General features: G+C 38.1%; 1 protein-coding gene across 4 annotated transcripts in view; it reads left to right on the top strand.

The window, feature by feature from the left end:
• Positions 1-20,359, top strand: part of ENOX1 (ecto-NOX disulfide-thiol exchanger 1) — a 1,465,540-nt gene that overhangs the window by 982,880 nt on the left and 462,301 nt on the right. The gene's annotated exons all lie outside the window — the stretch shown is intronic.

Raw genomic sequence — 20,359 nt, 5'->3', positions numbered from 1 at the left:
TATACAGTGAGGCCTAACAAACATTTAGTTATAAGATACAACAAGACTGAAGAAGCATAGCACGTTTTTTGGCTGAATTAAAAAAAAGCCTTTTAAAAATGTATTACAGTGTTTTTCTTTAAATATAAATAAACAACCTAACTTAAAGAGACACGACACCCACATTTTTTTTTATTTAAAAATGTGGGTTTCATGTCCCTTTAACTATTTTATATTTAAAAAAAACCTGTATATTTAAATATTGATTTTTCATATACAAAGTAAAAAAATCCATCCCATTAACAACAATGCATTCACAAAGAAATGCAAGCATTGAGTATACTGGACACATAGCACTCAGATCCCATAAAAATGTAACATAGATATGGGAGGTTTACATAAAAAATAAACTTTAATAGGTATACTTTAAAAATGGGTACTCTAAAATTATCTAGCGAATAAAGGATTGGTCAGTATATTTTGCCCTGGGAAATATTCACCAGGATTGCGTAATATATTAAGGTGATGGTCAGGTATTGTATTGGGATTAGTTTTGGGAAACCAAAGATATTATGGTTCCTCAATTTTATTCCAATATACACTTAGTAAGTCTGTGTCTGGCTAGATGTTGAACCACTCTGAACTAACTTTGACCCCCAAAATCTGTTACACATCTACAACCACCAAAAAATACCCATGCTAAATAGTTTCAAAATGTTGTCCTTAGTTTAGAAATACCCAATTTCTTTCATGTAATTAACAAGAGTCCATGAGCTAGTGACGTATGGGATATACATTCCTACCAGGAGGGGCAAAGTTTCCCAAACCTTAAAATGCCTATAAATACACCCCTCACCACACCCACAAATCAGTTTTACAAACTTTGCCTCCAAGGGAGGTGGTGAAGTAAGTTTGTGCTAGATTGTACGTTGATATGCGCTCCGCAGCAAGTTGGAGCCCGGTTTTCCTCTCAGCGTGCAGTGAATGTCAGAGGGATGTGAAGAGAGTATTGCCTATTGAATGCAGTGATCTCCTTCTACGGGGTCTATTTCATAAGGTTCTCTGTTATCGGTCGTAGAGATTCATCTCTTACCTCCCTTTTCAGATCGACGATATACTCTTATATTTACCATTACCTCTACTGATTCTCGTTTCAGTACTGGTTTGGCTTTCTACAAACATGTAGATGAGTGTCCTGGGGTAAGTAAGTCTTATTTTCTGTGACACTCTAAGCTATGGTTGGGCACTTTATTTATAAAGTTCTAAATATATGTATTCAAACATTTATTTGCCTTGACTCAGAATGTTCAACTTTCCTTATTTTCAGACAGTCAGTTTCATATTTGGGATTATGCATTGAATTATCATATTTTTCTTACCTCAAAAATTTGACTTTTTTCCCTGTGGGCTGTTAGGCTCGCGGGGGCTGAAAATGCTTCATTTTATTGCGTCATTCTTGGCGCGGACTTTTTTGGCGCAAAAATTCTTTTCCGTTTCCGGCGTCATACGTGTCGCCGGAAGTTACGTCATTTTTTGACGTTATTTTGCGCCAAAAATGTCGGCGTTCCGGATGTGGCGTCATTTTTGGCGCCAAAAGCATTTAGGCGCCAAATAATGTGGGCGTCTTATTTGGCGCTAAAAAATATGGGCGTCGCTTTTGTCTCCACATTATTTCAGTCTCATTTTTCATTTGCTTCTGGTTGCTAGAAGCTTGATATTTGGCATTCTTTCCCATTCCTGAAACTGTCTTATAAGGAATTTGATCTATTTTGCTTTATATGTTGTTTTTTCTCTTACATATTGCAAGATGTCTCACGTTGCATCTGAGCCAGAAGATACTACAGGAAAATCACTGCCTGCTGGATCTACCAAAGCTAAGTGTATCTGCTGTAAATTTTTGGTAGCTATTCCTCCAGCTGTTGTTTGTAATAATTGTCATGACAAACTTGTTAAAGCAGATAATATTTCCTTTAGTAATGTACCATTGCCTGTTGCAGTTCCCTCAACATCTAAGGTGCAGAATGTTCCTGATAACATAAGAGATTTTGTTTCTGAATCCATAAAGAAGGCTTTGTCTGTTATTTCTCCTTCTAGTAAACGTAAAAAGTCTTTTAAATCTTCTCTCTCTACAGATGAATTTTTAAATGAACACCATCATTCTGATTCTTTGGACTCTTCTGGTTCAGAGGATTCTATCTCAGAGATTGATGCTGATAAATCTTCATATTTATTTAAGATGGAATTTATTCGCTCTTTACTTAAAGAAGTACTAATTGCTTTAGAAATAGAGGATTCTAGTCCTCTTGATACTAATTCTATACGTTTGGATAAGGTTTTTAAAGCTCCTGCGGTTATTCCAGAAGTTTTTCCTGTTCCTAATGCTATTTCTGCAGTGATTTCCAAAGAATGGGATAAATTGGGTAATTCATTTACTCCTTCTAAACGTTTTAAGCAATTATATCCTGTTCCGCCTGACAGGTTAGAATTTTGGGACAAAATCCCTAAAGTTGATGGGGCTATTTCTACCCTTGCTAAACGTACTACCATTCCTACATCAGATGGTACCTCGTTTAAGGATCCTTTAGATAGAAAAATTGAATCTTTTCTAAGAAAAGCTTATCTGTGTTCAGGTAATCTTCTTAGACCTGCTATATCATTGGCTGATGTTGCTGCAGCTTCAACTTTTTGGTTGGAAACTCTAGCGCAACAAGTAGCAAATCGTGATTCTCATGATATTATTATTCTTCTCCAGCATGCTAATAATTTTATCTGTGATGCCATTTTTGATATTATTAGAGTTGATGTTAGGTTTATGTCTCTGGCTATCTTAGCCAGAAGAGCTTTATGGCTTAAGACTTGGAATGCTGATATGGCTTCTAAATCAACTCTACTTTCCATTTCTTTCCAGGGAAACAAATTATTTGGTTCTCAGTTGGATTCTATTATTTCAACTGTTACTGGTGGGAAAGGAACTTTTTTACCACAGGATAAAAAATCTAAAGGTAAAAACAGGGCTAACAATCGTTTTCGTTCCTTTCGTTTCAACAAAGAACAAAAGCCTGATCCTTCGTCCTCAGGAGCAGTTTCAGTTTGGAAACCATCTCCAGTCTGGAATAAATCCAAGCCTGCTAGAAAGGCAAAGCCTGCTTCTAAGTTCACATGAAGGTACGGCCCTCATTCCAGTTCAGCTGGTAGGGGGCAGGTTACGTTTTTTCAAAGAAATTTGGATCAATTCTGTTCACAATCTTTGGATTCAGAACATTGTTTCAGAAGGGTACAGAATTGGTTTCAAGATGAGACCTCCTGCAAAGAGATTTTTTCTTTCCCGTGTCCCAGTAAATCCAGTGAAAGCTCAAGCATTTCTGAATTGTGTTTCAGATCTAGAGTTGGCTGGAGTAATTATGCCAGTTCCAGTTCCAGAACAGGGGATGGGGTTTTATTCAAATCTCTTCATTGTACCAAAGAAGGAGAATTCCTTCAGACCAGTTCTGGATCTAAAATTATTGAATCGTTATGTAAGGATACCAACGTTCAAGATGGTAACTGTAAGGACTATATTGCCTTTTGTTCAGCAAGGGAATTATATGTCCACAATAGATTTACAGGATGCATATCTGCATATTCCGATTCATCCAGATCATTTTCAGTTCCTGAGATTCTCTTTTCTAGACAAGCATTACCAATTTGTGGCTCTACCGTTTGGCCTTGCTACAGCTCCAAGAATTTTCACAAAGATTCTCGGTGCCCTTCTGTCTGTAATCAGAGAACAGGGTATTGTGGTATTTCCTTATTTGGACGATATCTTGGTACTTGCTCAGTCTTTACATTTAGCAGAGTCTCATACGAATCGACTTGTGTTGTTTCTTCAAGATCATGGTTGGAGGATCAATTTACCAAAAAGTTCTTTGATTCCTCAAACAAGGGTAACCTTTCTGGGTTTCCAGATAGATTCAGTGTCCATGACTCTGTCTTTAACAGACAAGAGACGTCTAAAATTGATTACAGCTTGTCGAAACCTTCAGTCTCAATCATTCCCTTCAGTAGCCTTATGCATGGAAATTCTAGGTCTTATGACTGCTGCATCGGACGCGATCCCCTTTGCTCGTTTTCACATGCGACCTCTTCAGCTCTGTATGCTGAACCAATGGTGCAGGGATTACACGAAGATGTATCAATTAATATCTTTAAAACCGATTGTTCGACACTCTCTAACGTGGTGGACAGATCACCATCGTTTAATTCAGGGGGCTTCTTTTGTTCTTCCGACCTGGACTGTAATTTCAACAGATGCAAGTCTCACAGGTTGGGGAGCTGTGTGGGGATCTCTGACGGCACAGGGAGTTTGGGAATCTCAGGAGGTGAGATTACCGATCAATATTTTAGAACTCCGTGCAATTTTCAGAGCTCTTCAGTTTTGGCCTCTTCTGAAGAGAGAATCGTTCATTTGTTTTCAGACAGACAATGTCACAACTGTGGCATACATCAATCATCAAGGAGGGACTCACAGTCCTCTGGCTATGAAAGAAGTATCTCGAATTTTGGTTTGGGCGGAATCCAGCTCCTGTCTAATTTCTGCGGTCCATATCCCAGGTGTAGACAATTGGGAAGCGGATTATCTCAGTCGCCAAACGTTGCATCCGGGCGAATGGTCTCTTCACCCAGAGGTATTTCTTCAGATTGTTCAAATGTGGGGGCTTCCAGAGATAGATCTGATGGCCTCTCATCTAAACAAGAAACTTCCCAGGTATCTGTCCCGATCCCGGGATCCTCAGGCGGAGGCAGTGGATGCATTATCACTTCCTTGGAAGTATCATCCTGCCTATATCTTTCCGCCTCTAGTTCTTCTTCCAAGAGTAATCTCCAAGATTCTGAGGGAATGCTCGTTTGTTCTGCTAATAGCTCCGGCATGGCCTCACAGGTTTTGGTATGCGGATCTTGTCCGGATGGCATCTTGCCAACCATGGACTCTTCCGTTAAGACCAGACCTTCTGTCGCAAGGTCCTTTTTTCCACCCGGATCTGAAATCCTTAAATTTAAAGGTATGGAGATTGAACGCTTGATTCTTAGTCAAAGAGGTTTCTCTGACTCTGTGATTGATACTATGTTACAGGCTCGTAAATCTGTATCTAGAGAGATATATTATAGAGTCTGGAAGACTTATATTTCTTGGTGTCTTACTCATCATTTTTCTTGGTATTCTTTTAGAATTCCGAGAATATTACAATTTCTTCAGGATGGTTTAGATAAAGGTTTGTCCGCAAGTTCCTTGAAAGGACAAATCTCTGCTCTTTCTGTTCTTTTCCACAGAAAGATTGCTATTCTTCCTGATATTCATTGTTTTGTACAAGCTTTGGTTCGTATAAAACCTGTCATTAAGTCAATTTCTCCTCCATGGAGTTTGAATTTGGTTCTGGGAGCTCTTCAAGCTCCTCCGTTTGAACCTATGCATTCATTGGACATTAAATTGCTTTCTTGGAAAGTTTTGTTCCTTTTGGCCATCTCTTCTGCCAGAAGAGTTTCTGAATTATCTGCTCTTTCTTGTGAGTCTCCTTTTCTGATTTTTCATCAGGATAAGGCGGTGTTGCGAACTTCTTTTGAATTTTTACCTAAGGTTGTGAATTCCAACAACATTAGTAGAGAAATCGTGGTTCCTTCATTATGTCCTAATCCTAAGAATTCTAAGGAAAAATCGTTACATTCTTTGGATGTTGTTAGAGCTTTGAAATATTATGTTGAAGCTACTAAATCTTTCCGAAAGACTTCTAGTCTATTTGTCATCTTTTCTGGTTCTAGAAAAGGCCAGAAAGCTTCTGCCATTTCTTTGGCATCCTGGTTGAAATCTTTAATTCATCTTGCCTATGTTAAATCGGGTAAGACTCCGCCTCAGAGGATTACAGCTCATTCTACTAGGTCAGTTTCTACTTCCTGGGCGTTTAGGAATGAAGCTTCAGTTGATCAGATTTGCAAAGCAGCGACTTGGTCCTCTTTGCATACTTTTACTAAATTCTACCATTTTGATGTATTCTCTTCTTCTGAAGCAGTTTTTGGTAGAAAGGTACTTCAGGCAGTGGTTTCGGTTTGAATCTTCTGCTTATGTTTTTCATTAAACTTTATTTTGGGTGTGGATTATTTTCAGCAGGAATTGGCTGTCTTTATTTTATCCCTCCCTCTCTAGTGACTCTTGTGTGGAAAGATCCACATCTTGGGTATTCATTATCCCATACGTCACTAGCTCATGGACTCTTGTTAATTACATGAAAGAAAACATAATTTATGTAAGAACTTACCTGATAAATTCATTTCTTTCATATTAACAAGAGTCCATGAGGCCCACCCTTTTTTGTGGTGGTTATTATTTTTTTGTATAAAGCACAATTATTCCAATTCCTTATTTTATATGCTTCGCACTTTTTTTCTTATCACCCCACTTCTTGGCTATTCGTTAAACTGATTTGTGGGTGTGGTGAGGGGTGTATTTATAGGCATTTTAAGGTTTGGGAAACTTTGCCCCTCCTGGTAGGAATGTATATCCCATACGTCACTAGCTCATGGACTCTTGTTAATATGAAAGAAATGAATTTATCAGGTAAGTTCTTACATAAATTATGTTGTTTACATGTTCTTTGCTATTTTTGCAAGTTATAGGGCAATAAATACAAGTAGCATTTTGCTATTTCCAAACCATTTTTTTTTTTAAATTAGCGCTAGTTATACATTGGAACACTGATATCTGTCAGGAATACCTGAATATCCCTTTACATGTATATATATAATTTTTTTAGTAGACAACCCAAAGTATTGATCTAGGCCAATTTTGGTATATTTCATGCCACCATTTCACCGCCAAATGCGATCAAATAAAAAAAATTGTTCACTTTTTCACAAACTTTTTCACAAACTTTAGGTTTCTCACTGAAATTATTTACAAACAGCTTGTGCAATTATGGCACACATGGTTGTAAATGCTTCTCTGGGATCCCCTTTGTTCAGAAATAGCAGACATATATGGCTTTGGTGTTGCTTTTTGGTAATTAGAAGGCCGCTAAATGCCGCTGCGTACCTCCCGTGTATTATGCCCAGCAGTGAAGGGGTTAATTAGGGAGCCTGTAGGGAGCTTGTAGGGTTAATTTTAGCTTTAGTGTAGTGTAGTAGACAACCCAAAGTATTGTTCTAGGCCCATTTTGGTATATTTCATGCCACCATTTCACTGCCAAATTCAATCAAATAAAAAAAATTGTTCACTTTTTCACAAACTTTAGGTTTCACACTGAAATTATTTACAAACAGCTTGTGCAATTATGGCACAAATGGTTGTAAATGCTTCTCTGGGATCCCCTGTGTTCAAAAATAGCAGACATATATGACTTTGGCATTGCTTTTTGGTAATTAGAAAGCCGCTAAATGCTGCTGCGCACCACACTTGTATTATTCCCAGCAGTGAAGGGGTTAATTAAGGAGCTTATAAGGAGCTTGAAGGGTTAATTTTAGCTTTAGTGTAGAGATCAGCCTCCCACCTGACAAATCCCACTCCCTGATCCCTCCCAAACAGTTCTCTTCCCTCCCCCACCCCACAATTGTCCCCGCCATCTTAAGTACTGGCAGAAAGTCTGCCAGTACAAAAATTAAAGGTTTTTTTTTAATTTAAAAAAAAAGATATATTCTGCTTTGTAGGATCCCCTTAGCCCCCAACCTCCCTGATCCCCCTCCCTCAAACAGCTCTCTAACCCTCTCCCCTCTACCTTATTGTCCGCCATCTTGGGTACTGGCAGCTGTCTGCCGGTACCTATTTTGACATATAATTAGCTTTTTTTGTAAAAATAACCCCCCCAATTTTTCTGTAGTGTAACTGTCCCCCCTCAATAACCTACCTCCCACCCCTCCTCCCTTAGATTAAATTTGACCCCCTCCTCTCTCCCACCTTCCCTTAACAAATAGTCCCATAGTGTAGCCTTTCCACCCGCTCCCGCCCCCGTGCGCGCCTCCGGTCCTGTGCGTCTGCCCATGCACACTTCCGGTATCCCCGCACGTAATCCACCCCTCTGACGTGTTTCCTCCAGCAATAGCCGCCTACCTGCCTCCCTGTAAAGGCTCCCACCCACCAACGATCGGCACCATCGCTGGCCGATGCAGAGAGGGCCACAGAGTGTCTCTCTCTGCATTGGATGCTTTAAAAAGGTACTACAGTGATGCCTCAATATCAAGGCATCACTGCAATACCCTGGAAGCGATCATGATTGCTTCCAAAGCTTCAAACCCCAGAGGATGTGTCAGGCACGTCCTTGGTCACTAACTGTATTTTTTTGTAAGAAGTGTCTGACACTTACTTGGTAGTTAAGGGGTTAAATAACTGCACAAAACAGTTTTAAGGGCTTAAAGTGAGCGGGCACTGAAAAGTGCCTTTACATTGCGGTCTATGAGGACTGTGTTATTCCTATAAATATATATGTATATGCTTATATACATATATTTATGTGTTAATATGTGTATATATACATATAAACACATAAATATATATGCATATTTTCACATACGTATATATTTAAAATTTGCTGCCCATCGCTGCACAACATACCCCCTCCGCTGTGCTAGGTTCTCTGCCGTGTCTCACGGCATTAGTATGAGGCTCCCGTTGGAGCCTATGGAAGCCCGCTCTCATGAGTGCAAAGCCTCTCTGCAATGTGAAAATGAGGTTCAATGCGCTGAACATGTTATATCAGTGCACATTTGTGTGTGCCGGTATTACTGAGTGGAGCGCAAATATCGCGCTCGCTAAAGCACAATTTTGCACTTCACTCGTAATCTGGCCCTTTTTGAGGGCACATACGATAACTAGTAAGAACCAAAAAAATTATAAGTAATCTTTATGTTGTGTTTAAAACTGTTATTTTTATTTAAGTGCTGTTAAAACATCTTTACATTTTATATGGCAGACATTAGAGTTTCCCCAGTCAGGTGTTGAGAACCGAATCATGTTAGTACAGTTATATTCTGGTAGCATATTAAGAAAATCACAACTTTTGTAAATAACTTGGTCAGTTTGTTGAACTGTCATAAATGCATCTCAAAATGTAGTAGCAGCAGCAGATTATACAATTGTTTCAAAGTCAAGGAGACTTTTTAGTATATGCATAGGTGCTTTAAAACCCTAAATTGTAATATGCTAAATACCTGCATTTGTAGATTCAGGGCTTTCGCTTAAACGAAAACGCTACCATCAGTAAAGATTTTGCTCATGCGGGATAGTACGTGTATTATACAATTCTGAGTACAAGCTAAACCCAACATGCGTTAACTAAAGGACTTCGGATATCTTAACCGCATTAACCTATTTTCCCCATAGACTTCAATGGAGAACTTAGAAGAAATAAAAACTAACACTTAATGCTTGCACACTAAGCCGACACAATATTAAACCCACAGGAGTTATTAATATTTCACATTCCAAAGTTCTTCACATACAGGAACTTTTTATATACCCATACCTGTGTGTGTGTATATATATATATATATATATATATATATATATATATATATATATACAGTATATTAATATAGATATATAGGTTTATATATATATATTTTACATTAACAATATCAGATATTTAAAGAAATATATATTTAAATATAAAAATATTTTTGTGTGTGTAAAGAACATTGAAATGTAAAATATGCTTCGGGTTTCACAATGTAGGTATAACGCAGTGTTAGGTTAGCACACATAAAGACTTACACCTAGATTACGAGTTTTGCCTTAACAGGGGTGCGGTGCTAACGAGCAGTTTATGCTCACCACTCACCTATAGACAACGCTGGTATTACAGGTTTTTTTAAACCCGACGTTAGCCGCAAAAAGGTGAGCGTAGAGCAGAATTTAGCTCCACATCTCACCTCAATACCAGTGCTGCTTAACTCAGCGGTGAGCTGGCTAAACGTGCTTGTGCACGATTTCCCCGTAGGAATCAATGGGGCAGAGCCGGCTGAAAAAAACACCTGCAAAAAAGCAGCGTTTAGCTCCTAACGCAGCCCCATTGATTCCTATGGGGAAAGAAAATTTATGTCTACACCTAACACCCTAACATGAACATGAGTCTAAACACCCCTAATCTTACACTTATTAACCCCTAATTTGCCGTTCCCGCTATCACTGACACCTACATTATATTATTAACCCCTAATCTGCCGCTCCGGACACGGCCGCCACCTACATTATACTAATGAACCCCTAATCTGCAGCCCCCAACATCGCTGAACCCTACATTATACTTATGAACCCCTAATCTGCCGCCCCCAACATCGCTGACACCTACATTATATTTATTAACCCCTAATCTGCTGCCCCCAACGTCGCCGCCATTATAATAAATATATTAACCCCTAAACCTAAGTCTAACCCTAACACCCCCCTAACTTAAATATAATTTTAAATAAATCTAAATAAAATTAATACAATTAAATAAATTAATCCTATTTAAAACTAAATACTTACCTATAAAATAACCCTAAGATAGCTACAATATAACGAATAGTTTCATTGTAGCTAGCTTAGGGTTTAATTTTGTTTTACAGGCAACTTTGTATTTATTTTAACTATTTAATAACTACCTAATTAAAATAAAGACAAATTTACCTGTAAAATAAACCCTAACCTAAGTTACAATTACACCTAACACTACACTATCATTAAATTATTTACCTAAACTAACAACAATTAAATAAAATTAAATTAAATAAACTAAAGTACGAAAAAAAACAAACACTAAATTACAAAAAATAATAAAATAATTACAATTTTTTAAAACTAATTACACCTAATCTAATCCCCCTAATAAAATAAAAAAGTCCCCCAAAATAATAAAAATCCCTACCCTATACTAAATTACAAATAGCCCTTAAAAGGACCTTTTGCGGGGCATTGCCCCAAAGTAATCAGCTTTTTTACCTGTAAGAAAAAATACAATACACCCCCAACATTAAAACCCACCACCCACACACCCAACCCTACTCTAAAACCCACCCAATCCCCCTTAATAAAACCTAACACTACCCCCTTGAAGATCACCCTACCTTGAGACGTCTTCACCCAACCGGGCAGAAGTGGTCCTCCAGAGGGGCAGAAGTCTTCATCCGATCTGGGCAGAAGAGGACCTCCAGACGGGCAGAAGTCTTCATCCGTGCGGCATCTTCTATCTTCATCCATCCGGAGCGGAGCTGGTCCATCTTCAAGCCAGCTGACGCGGAGCATCTTCTTCCAACGACATCCAAATGAAGAATGAAGGTTCCTTTAAATGACGTCATCCAAGATGGCGTCCCTTGAATTTCGATTGGCTGATAGGATTCTATCAGCCAATCGGAATTAAGGTAGGAAAAATCCTATTGGCTGACGCAATCAGCCAATAGGATTGAGCTTGCATTCTATTGGCTGATTGGAACAGCCAATAGAATGTGAGCTCAATCCTATTGGCTGATTGGATCAGCCAATAGGATTGAACTTCAATCCTATTGGCTGATTGCATCAGTCAATAGTATTTTTCCTACCTTAATTCTGATTGGCTGATAGAATCCTATCAGCCAATCAGAATTCAAGGGACACCATCTTGGATAACGTCATTTAAAAAAACCTTCATTCTTCATTTGGATGTCGTTGGAAGAGGATGCTCCGCGTCGGCTGGCTTGAAGATGGACCCGACCCGCTCCGCTCTGGATGGATGAAGATAGAGGATGCCGTCTGGATGAAGACTTCTGCCCGGATCGGATGAAGACTTCTGCCCCTCTGGAGGACCACTTCTGCCCGGTTGGGTGAAGACGTCTCAAGGTAGGGTGATCTTCAAGGGGTAGTGTTAGGTTTTATTAAGGGGGGATTGGGTGGGTTTTAGAGTAGGGTTGGGTGTGTGGGTGGTGGGTTTTAATGTTGGGGGGGTATTGTATTTTTTCTTACAAGTAAAAGAGCTGATTACTTTGGGGCAATGCCCCGCAAAAGGCCCTTTTAAGGGCTATTTGTAATTTAGTATAGGGTAGGGATTTTTATTATTTTATTAAATTTTTTTTTATTATTAAATTGTAACTTAGGTTAGGGTTTGTTTTACAGGTACATTTGTCTTTATTTTAACTAGGTAGTTATTAAATAGTTAATAACTATTTAATAACTATTGTACCTAGTTAAAATAAATACAAAGTTGCCTTTAAAATAAAATTAAACCCTAAGATAGCTACAATATAACTAATAGTTACATTTAATATTTTACATTTTATAGGTAAGTATTTAGTTTTAAATAGGAATAATTTATTTAATTGTAGTAATTTTATTTCGTTTTATTTAAATTATATTTAAGTTAGGGGGTGTTAGGGTTAGGGTTAGACTTAGGTTTAGGGGTTAATACATTTAATATAGTGGCGGCGACGTTTGGGTCGGCAGATTAGGGGTTAATAAATGTAGGTAGGTGTCGGCGATGTTAGGGACGGCAGATTAGGGGTTAATCAAATTTAACTAGTGTTTGCAAGGCGGGAATGCGGCGGTTTAGAGGTTAATATATTTTTTGAAGTGGCGGCGATGTCCGGTCGGCAGATTAGGGGTTAAAAACTTTAGTTAACTGTTCGCCATGTGGGGGGGGGGCTCGGTTTAGGGGTTAATAGGTAGTTTATGGGTGTTAGTGTACTTTTTAGCACTTTAGTTAAGAGTCTTATGTTACGGCGTTAGCCCATAAAACTCTTAACTACTGACTTTTAAATGCGGTAGGAGTCTTGACAGGAGAGGGTCTAACGCTCACTTTCTCCAAGACTCGTAATACCGGCGTTAGGAAAATCCCATTAAAAAGATAGGATACGCAATTGACGTAAGGGGATTTGCGGTATGCTTGAGTCACGGAGAAAAAGTGAGCGGTACACCTGTACCTGCCAGACTCGTAATACCAGCGGGCGTTAAAAAGCAGCGTTGGGACCTCTCAACGCTGCTTTTTAACCCTAACGCAAGACTCGTAATCTAGCCATTAGTTATCTTAAGGCATATTATATACATAATAAATATAAAATATTGAAAAAACATTAATAATAATTATTAATAGTTAATATAGTTACTGTAGAATGTACATATATATTCTATTGATATTTTAGAATTTTTAAGTACATCTATAATAATTATTTATATTAATTAATACTATTTTTAAATATTTTATAATTAATAAATACATAATGTACCTTAATATAACCAATATAACAAGAATTAATAAAACTCATGTCAGATTAGCGCACATGAAGAATTAGTGTAATCATGTTGGGTTTTGCGCACATAAGCCCGACAGGAGCTTAAACAAATGAGTTAACTTTCAACTTGCAATACGCACAAAATGAACACGGTGCAATATTGCTATATCGTTTGCTCGATAAATTTAAAGCGCGGCTTGTAATGTAGCCCTCAGTATTTTTTTACTACTCGAGGTATAAATTCAACCCTGAGTGCTTCTGTATTGTTAAACATATTAAATAGCTGGATGAATATCATTTCACAAAGTCTGATGAATAATAGTACTTTCTGGTTTGTATTCAAGAAACCAGGTTGATCACCTTCTTAAAAAAGGTTAATTTGTGAGAATGTGAGTATAAGGCAAGAAGAGAAAAAATAGCAGCAGTGGATTTAATAGTGTTAAAGGGATATATAGACATTTTGTTGTATGAATAAACAAGTGTAAAAACTTATGGGATGCATTACCATTTTACTTGCTGCAGTTGTTTTTCAATAATCAAACTCCTCACCCATTTGCTTTATTTGGAGGAGCCAATGAGGACAGTATTACTGGCGTACACAAGGCTCACACTAACCGTTATGTTGTGAGATGAGGAACTACAAAACTATGCAAGTTTTACTAATTTCTCCGTCTGAGGTCAGTTGGGGAGCGATATGTAGCTGATTTAACCCTGATCTGGATTGCATGTTTAAAGTAGACTACTTCATTTCAGCATCATTCTAAACAGGGCAAGTTTAGGGTTAACCTTTAAATGCCAGAGAAGCATGCATTTTTTTTTCTCCTCCCTGGCAGTTAAGAAAAAAGTGCCATATCGCATTCTAAACCTGTGACAATTTTGTATCAATGAATCAGGTAGAACATACAATTTTAAGCTACTTTCCAATTTGCTTATTATCAAATTTGCTTCATTTTCTTGGTATACTTTGTTGAATGAGCAATGCTGCACTACTGGGAGCTAGCTAACCACATTTGGTTAACCAATGACAAGAGTCATACATGTGCAACCACCAATTAGCAGTTAGCTCCCAGTAATGCTTTGCTGCTCCTAAGCCTATATGGGTATGCTTTTCAACAAAAGACAGTTAGCTCCCAATAGTGCTTTGCTGCTCCTAAGCCTACATGGATATGCTTTTCAAGAAAAGATACCAAGAGAATAAAGCAAAATAGATAAAAGAAGTTGTTTCAAATGCTATACTCTATCTGAATATTGAAAGAAAAATGTTGGGGTTCATGTCCCTTTAAATGTCCCTTGTAGTATCTATCTATCTGTCTGTCTATCTATCTATCTATCTATCTATCTATATTTCTGTCTATCTCCTCAAAATCTTTAAACAGAGCATGTATATGATTACTGTTGCTTACTACGGAGGGGCCACAAAAATGTGCACCAGGGCCCTTTGTTGAGTAAGTCTATTACTGTCATTCTGTACAGGCAGAATATATTGTATGGTTCAGATCTGTTTTCAAATGATAACAAGGACATTTCTTTTGAACTATTTCTTTTTTTTAACACTGTTATAACAGTAAAGGTAAATATACAATAGCATGATAAAGTCTATAAAGTATGTGGGCACTGATTAACCATAAGGGACAATTGCTTGTGACCTTGAGAAGCTGAAGTGATTGATAAGTGAATAGGGCTTTATATAGCACTATTATAAAAAGAAAATAAGAAGGTTTATCTTTCTTTATAAGAATGGCCTATTTATCTGTTTTGTCTGATGTACATTACAATGTTGTGGTGTGTTTGTATTTGTGGTTACAGACAAAAAGACATTTCTCCTTGATCACAGACTTTGACTGAATTCATAAAAAAAAACCTGATTAATAACCTTTTGCTCTCATTTTTCTCCTGCAAGTTAAGTCTGAGTTCAATGCAATAGCTGTGTTCTTTTAAATAGTATTTCAGTCTGGTGTTTGCTAAAAATCTTTTCAATTTATTTGCCGTGTTACTAACTGAACTGTTCAACATTTTTTAATCTGCCTTTATTTTTATGACGATTGCAAAGAACAGTAATATTAGTTTTGCGAATGAGCTATTTGACACTGTAAATGTAAAAAGTATGGGATATTTTCAACCTCATTGTAGAAAAATCAATGACCTAGATTTGGAGTTTGGCGTTAGCCGTGAAAACCAGCGTTAGAGGCTCCTAACGCTGGTTTTAGGCTACCGCCGGTATTTGGAGTCACTCAAAATAGGGTCTAACGCTCACTTTTCATCCGCGACTTTTCCATACCGCAGATCCCCTTACGTCAATTGCGTATCCTATCTTTTCAATGTGATCTTTCTAACTCCGGTATTTAGAGTCTTGGCTGAAGTGAGCGTTAGACATCTAACGACAAAACTCCAGCCGCAGGAAAAAAGTCAGTAGTTAAGAGCTTTCTGGGCTAACGCCGGTTTATAAGGCTCTTAACTACTGTACTCTAAAGTACACTAACACCCATAAACTACCTATGTACCCCTAAACCGAGGTCCCCCCACATCGCCGACACTCGAATAATTTTTTTTAACTCCTAATCTACCGACCGCCACCTACGTTATACTTATGTACCCCTAATCTGCTGCCCCTAACACCGCCGACCCCTGTATTATATTTATTAACCCCTAACCTGCCCCCCACAACGTCGCCTCCACCTACCTACACTTATTAACCCCTAATCTGCCGACCGCAAAGCGCCGCCACCTACGTTATCCTTATGTACCCCTAATCTGCTGCCCCTAACACCGCCGACCCCTATATTATATTTATTAACCCCTAATCTGCCCCCCCTCAACGTCGCCTCCACCTGCCTACACTTATTAACCCCTAATCTGCCGACCGGACCTGAGCGCTACTATAATAAAGTTATTAACCCCTAATCCACCTCACTAACCCTATAATAAATAGTATTAACCCCTAATCTGCCCTCCCTAACATCGCCGACACCTAACTTCAATTATTAACCCCTAATCTGCTGACCGGAGCTCACCGCTATTCTAATAAATGTATTAACCCATAAAGCTAAGTCTAACCCTAACACTAACACCCCCTTAAGTTAAATATAATTTAAATCTAACGAAATTAATTAACTCTTATTAAATAAATTATTCCTATTTAAAGCTAAATACTTACCTGTAAAATAAATCCTAATATAGCTACAATATCAATTATAATTATATTATAGCTATTTTAGGATTTATATTTATTTTACAGGTAACTTTGTATTTATTTTAACCAGGTACAATAGCTATTAAATAGTTAAGAACTATTTAATAGCTAAAATAGTTAAAATAATTACAAATTTACCTGTAAAAGAAATCCTAACCTAAGTTACAATTAAACCTAACACTAGACTATCAATAAATTAATTAAATAAACTACCTACAATTATCTACAATTAACCTAACACTACACTATCAATAAATTAATTAAATACAATTGCTACAAATAAATACAATTAAATAAACTAGCTAAAGTACAAAAAATAAAAAAGAACTAAGTTACAAAAAATAAAAAAATATTTACAAACATAAGAAAAATATTACAACAATTTTAAACTAATTACACCTACTCTAAGCCCCCTAATAAAATAACAAAGCCCCCCAAAATAAAAAAATGCCCTACCCTATTCTAAATTACTAAAGTTCAAAGCTCTTTTACCTTACCAGCCCTGAACAGGGCCCTTTGCGGGGCATGCCCCAAGAAATACAGCTCTTTTGCCTGTAAAAAAAACCATACAATACCCAAGCCCCCCAACATTACAACCCACCACCCACATACCCCTAATCTAACCCAAACCCCCCTTAAATAAACCTAACACTAAGCCCCTGAAGATCATCCTACCTTGTCTTCACCTCACCGGGTATCACACCGATCCGTCCAGAAGAGCTCCTCCGATGTCCTGATCCAAGCCCAAGCGGGGGGCTGAAGAGGTCCATGATCCGGCTGAAGTCTTCATCCAAGCGGGGCAGAAGAGGTCTTCCATCCGATTGAAGTCTTCATCCAAGCGGCATCCATCCGGAGCGAAGCGGCAGCATCCTGAAGACCTCCACCGCGGAACATCCATCCTGGCCGACGACTGAACGACGAATGACGGTTCCTTTAAATGACGTCATCCAAGATGGCGTCCCTCGAATTCCGATTGGCTGATAGGATCAGCCAATCAGAATTAAGGTAGGAATATTCTGATTGGCTGATGGAATCAGCCAATCAGAATCAAGTTCAATCCGATTGGCTGATCCACACAGCCAATCAGATTGAGCTTGCATTCTATTGGCTGTTCCGATCAGCCAATAGAATGAAAGCTCAATCTGATTGGCTGATTGGATCAGCCAATCGGATTGAACTTGATTCTGATTGGCTGATTCCATCAGCCAATCAGAATATTCCTACCTTAATTCCGATTGGCTGATAGAATCCTATCAGCCAATCGGAATTCTAGGGACGCCATCTTGGATGATGTCATTTAAAGGAACTGTCATTCGTCGTTCAGTCGTCGGCCAGGATGGATGTTCCGCGGTGGAGGTCTTCAGGATGCTGCCGCTTCGCTCCGGATGGATGCCGCTTGGATGAAGACTTCAATCGGATGGAAGACCTCTTCTGCCCCGCTTGGATGAAGACTTCAGCCGGATCATGGACCTCTTCAGCCCCCCGCTTGGGCTTGGATCAGGACATCGGAGGAGCTCTTCTGGACGGATCGGTGTGATACCCGGTGAGGTGAAGACAAGGTAGGATGATCTTCAGGGGCTTAGTGTTAGGTTTATTTAAGGGGGGTTTGGGTTAGATTAGGGGTATGTGGGTGGTGGGTTGTAATGTTGGGGGGCTTGAGTATTGTATGTTTTTTTTTACAGGCAAAAGAGCTGTATTTCTTGGGGCATGCCCCGCAAAGGGCCCTGTTCAGGGCTGGTAAGGTAAAAGAGCTTTGAACTTTAGTAATTTAGAATAGGGTAGGGCATTTTTTTATTTTGGGGGGCTTTGTTATTTTATTAGGGGGCTTAGAGTAGGTGTAATTAGTTTAAAATTGTTGTAATATTTTTCTTATGTTTGTAAATATTTTTTTATTTTTTGTAACTTAGTTCTTTTTTATTTTTTGTACTTTAGCTAGTTTATTTAATTGTATTTATTTGTAGCAATTGTATTTAATTAATTTATTGATAGTGTAGTGTTAGGTTAATTGTAGGTAATTGTAGGTAGTTTATTTAATTAATTTATTGATAGTCTAGTGTTAGGTTTAATTGTAACTTAGGTTAGGATTTCTTTTACAGGTAAATTTGTAATTATTTTAACTATTTTAGCTATTAAATAGTTCTTAACTATTTAATAGTTATTGTACCTGGTTAAAATAAATACAAAGTTACCTGTAAAATAAATATAAATCCTAAAATAGCTATAATATAATTATAATTGATATTGTAGCTATATTAGGATTTATTTTACAGGTAAGTATTTAGCTTTAAATAGGAATAATTTATTTAATAAGAGTTAATTAATTTCGTTAGATTTAAATTATATTTAATTTAGGGGGGTGTTAGTGTTAGGGTTAGACTTAGCTTTAGGGGTTAATACGTTTATTAGAATAGCGGTGAGCTCCAGTCGGCAGATTAGGGGTTAATGTTTGAAGTTAGGTGTCGGCGATGTTAGCGAGGGCAGATTAGGGGTTAATACTATTTATGATAGGGTTAGTGAGGCGGATTAGGGGTTAATAACTTTATTATAGTAGCGCTCAGGTCCGGTCGGCAGATTAGGGGTTAATAAGTGTAGGCAGGTGGAGGCGACGTTGTGGGGGGCAGATTAGGGGTTAATAAATATAATATAGGGGTCGGCGATGTTAGGGCAGCAGATTAGGGGTACATAAGGATAATGTAAGTAGCAGCGGTTTACGGAGCGGCAGATTAGGGGTTAATAATAATATGCAGGGGTCAGCGATAGCGGGGGCGGCAGATTAGGGGTTAATAAGTGTAAGGTTAGGGGTGTTTAGACTCGGGGTACATGTTAGAGTGTTAAGTGCAGACGTAGGAAGGGTTACCGCATAGCAAACAATGGGGCTGCGCTAGGAGCTGAACGCGGCTTTTTTGCAGGTGTTAGGTTTTTTTTCAGCTCAAACAGCCCCATTGTTTCCTATGGGGGAATCGTGCACGAGCACGTTTTTGAGGCTGGCCGCGTCCGTAAGCAACTCTGGCATCGAGAGTTGAAGCTGCGTTAAAAATGCTCTACTTTTCTTTTTTGGAGCCTAACGCAGCCTTTATGTGGACTCTCAATACCAGAGTTATTTTTATGGTGCGGCCAGAAAAAAGCCGGCGTTAGTTTTTCGGGTCGTTACCAACAAAACTCCAAATCTAGCCGAATATTTTTTAAGATGGATCTTTATGTATGTTTTCTTGTTGGGCAATGAATGATCCTATACAGTATTGCATACAATTAACTTCAAATCCACAGGTTACCAATATTTCACCACTGTATAGTTATTATGGAAATATACATTATATTATTATGTACACACACTAATACATGTGCCAAGAACAGTGATTGAAACCGCTTATTGTGTTTAGTTAGACAACATTGTAAAGATGGGAGCTCTCTCCTTAGATGCAGAATGTAATCATTTTTATCTTACTTCTTCCTACATAGAATTATTTTTTTAGCTATTGTAGTTTACGAAAGACATATTTATGTTTAAATCATTTTTATTGTTTTTCAAAATAAAGAAGAAAACATATAAGAACATACAGCGTCAATTCTAACCGCCAATTACAAAGCTTTGAAACAAAACAGAATATTACATTGGCTATAGATTTCAATGAACAGTACCTCTTAACAGGAGGTGTATTGTAGGTGTTCTTGTCTCATCCATCTACTCACACTTATATATAACTTAGAATCAAATGAAATAATTTTTGAGGGTGGATAAAACTTCCAGTATTTGGGGGGGAAAAAAAGTGGGGGAAAAACATAGAAGGGGGAGAGAGAGATCTGAGAGGATAGTAAGTGGTTGCAGTACCTTGTGATCGTGAGGGCAGTAGATAAAGTCTATATAATTACTTGGATGTATCTATCTAGCAATTGGAGGCCTGAGAACGAATTGTTGCCGGTAAGGGAGGGTGGTTGAAGCCATTTCTATAGTTCCAATAAAACCAAATTTCGTCATTCTGAGTTTTGGTATCT

Source organism: Bombina bombina, chromosome 3 (assembly GCF_027579735.1).
Source record: "Bombina bombina isolate aBomBom1 chromosome 3, aBomBom1.pri, whole genome shotgun sequence".
NCBI classification, from domain to species: domain Eukaryota; kingdom Metazoa; phylum Chordata; class Amphibia; order Anura; family Bombinatoridae; genus Bombina; species Bombina bombina.
The sequence above is the reverse complement of the archived record's forward strand: the minus strand, read 5'-3'. Positions and strand labels throughout refer to the sequence as shown.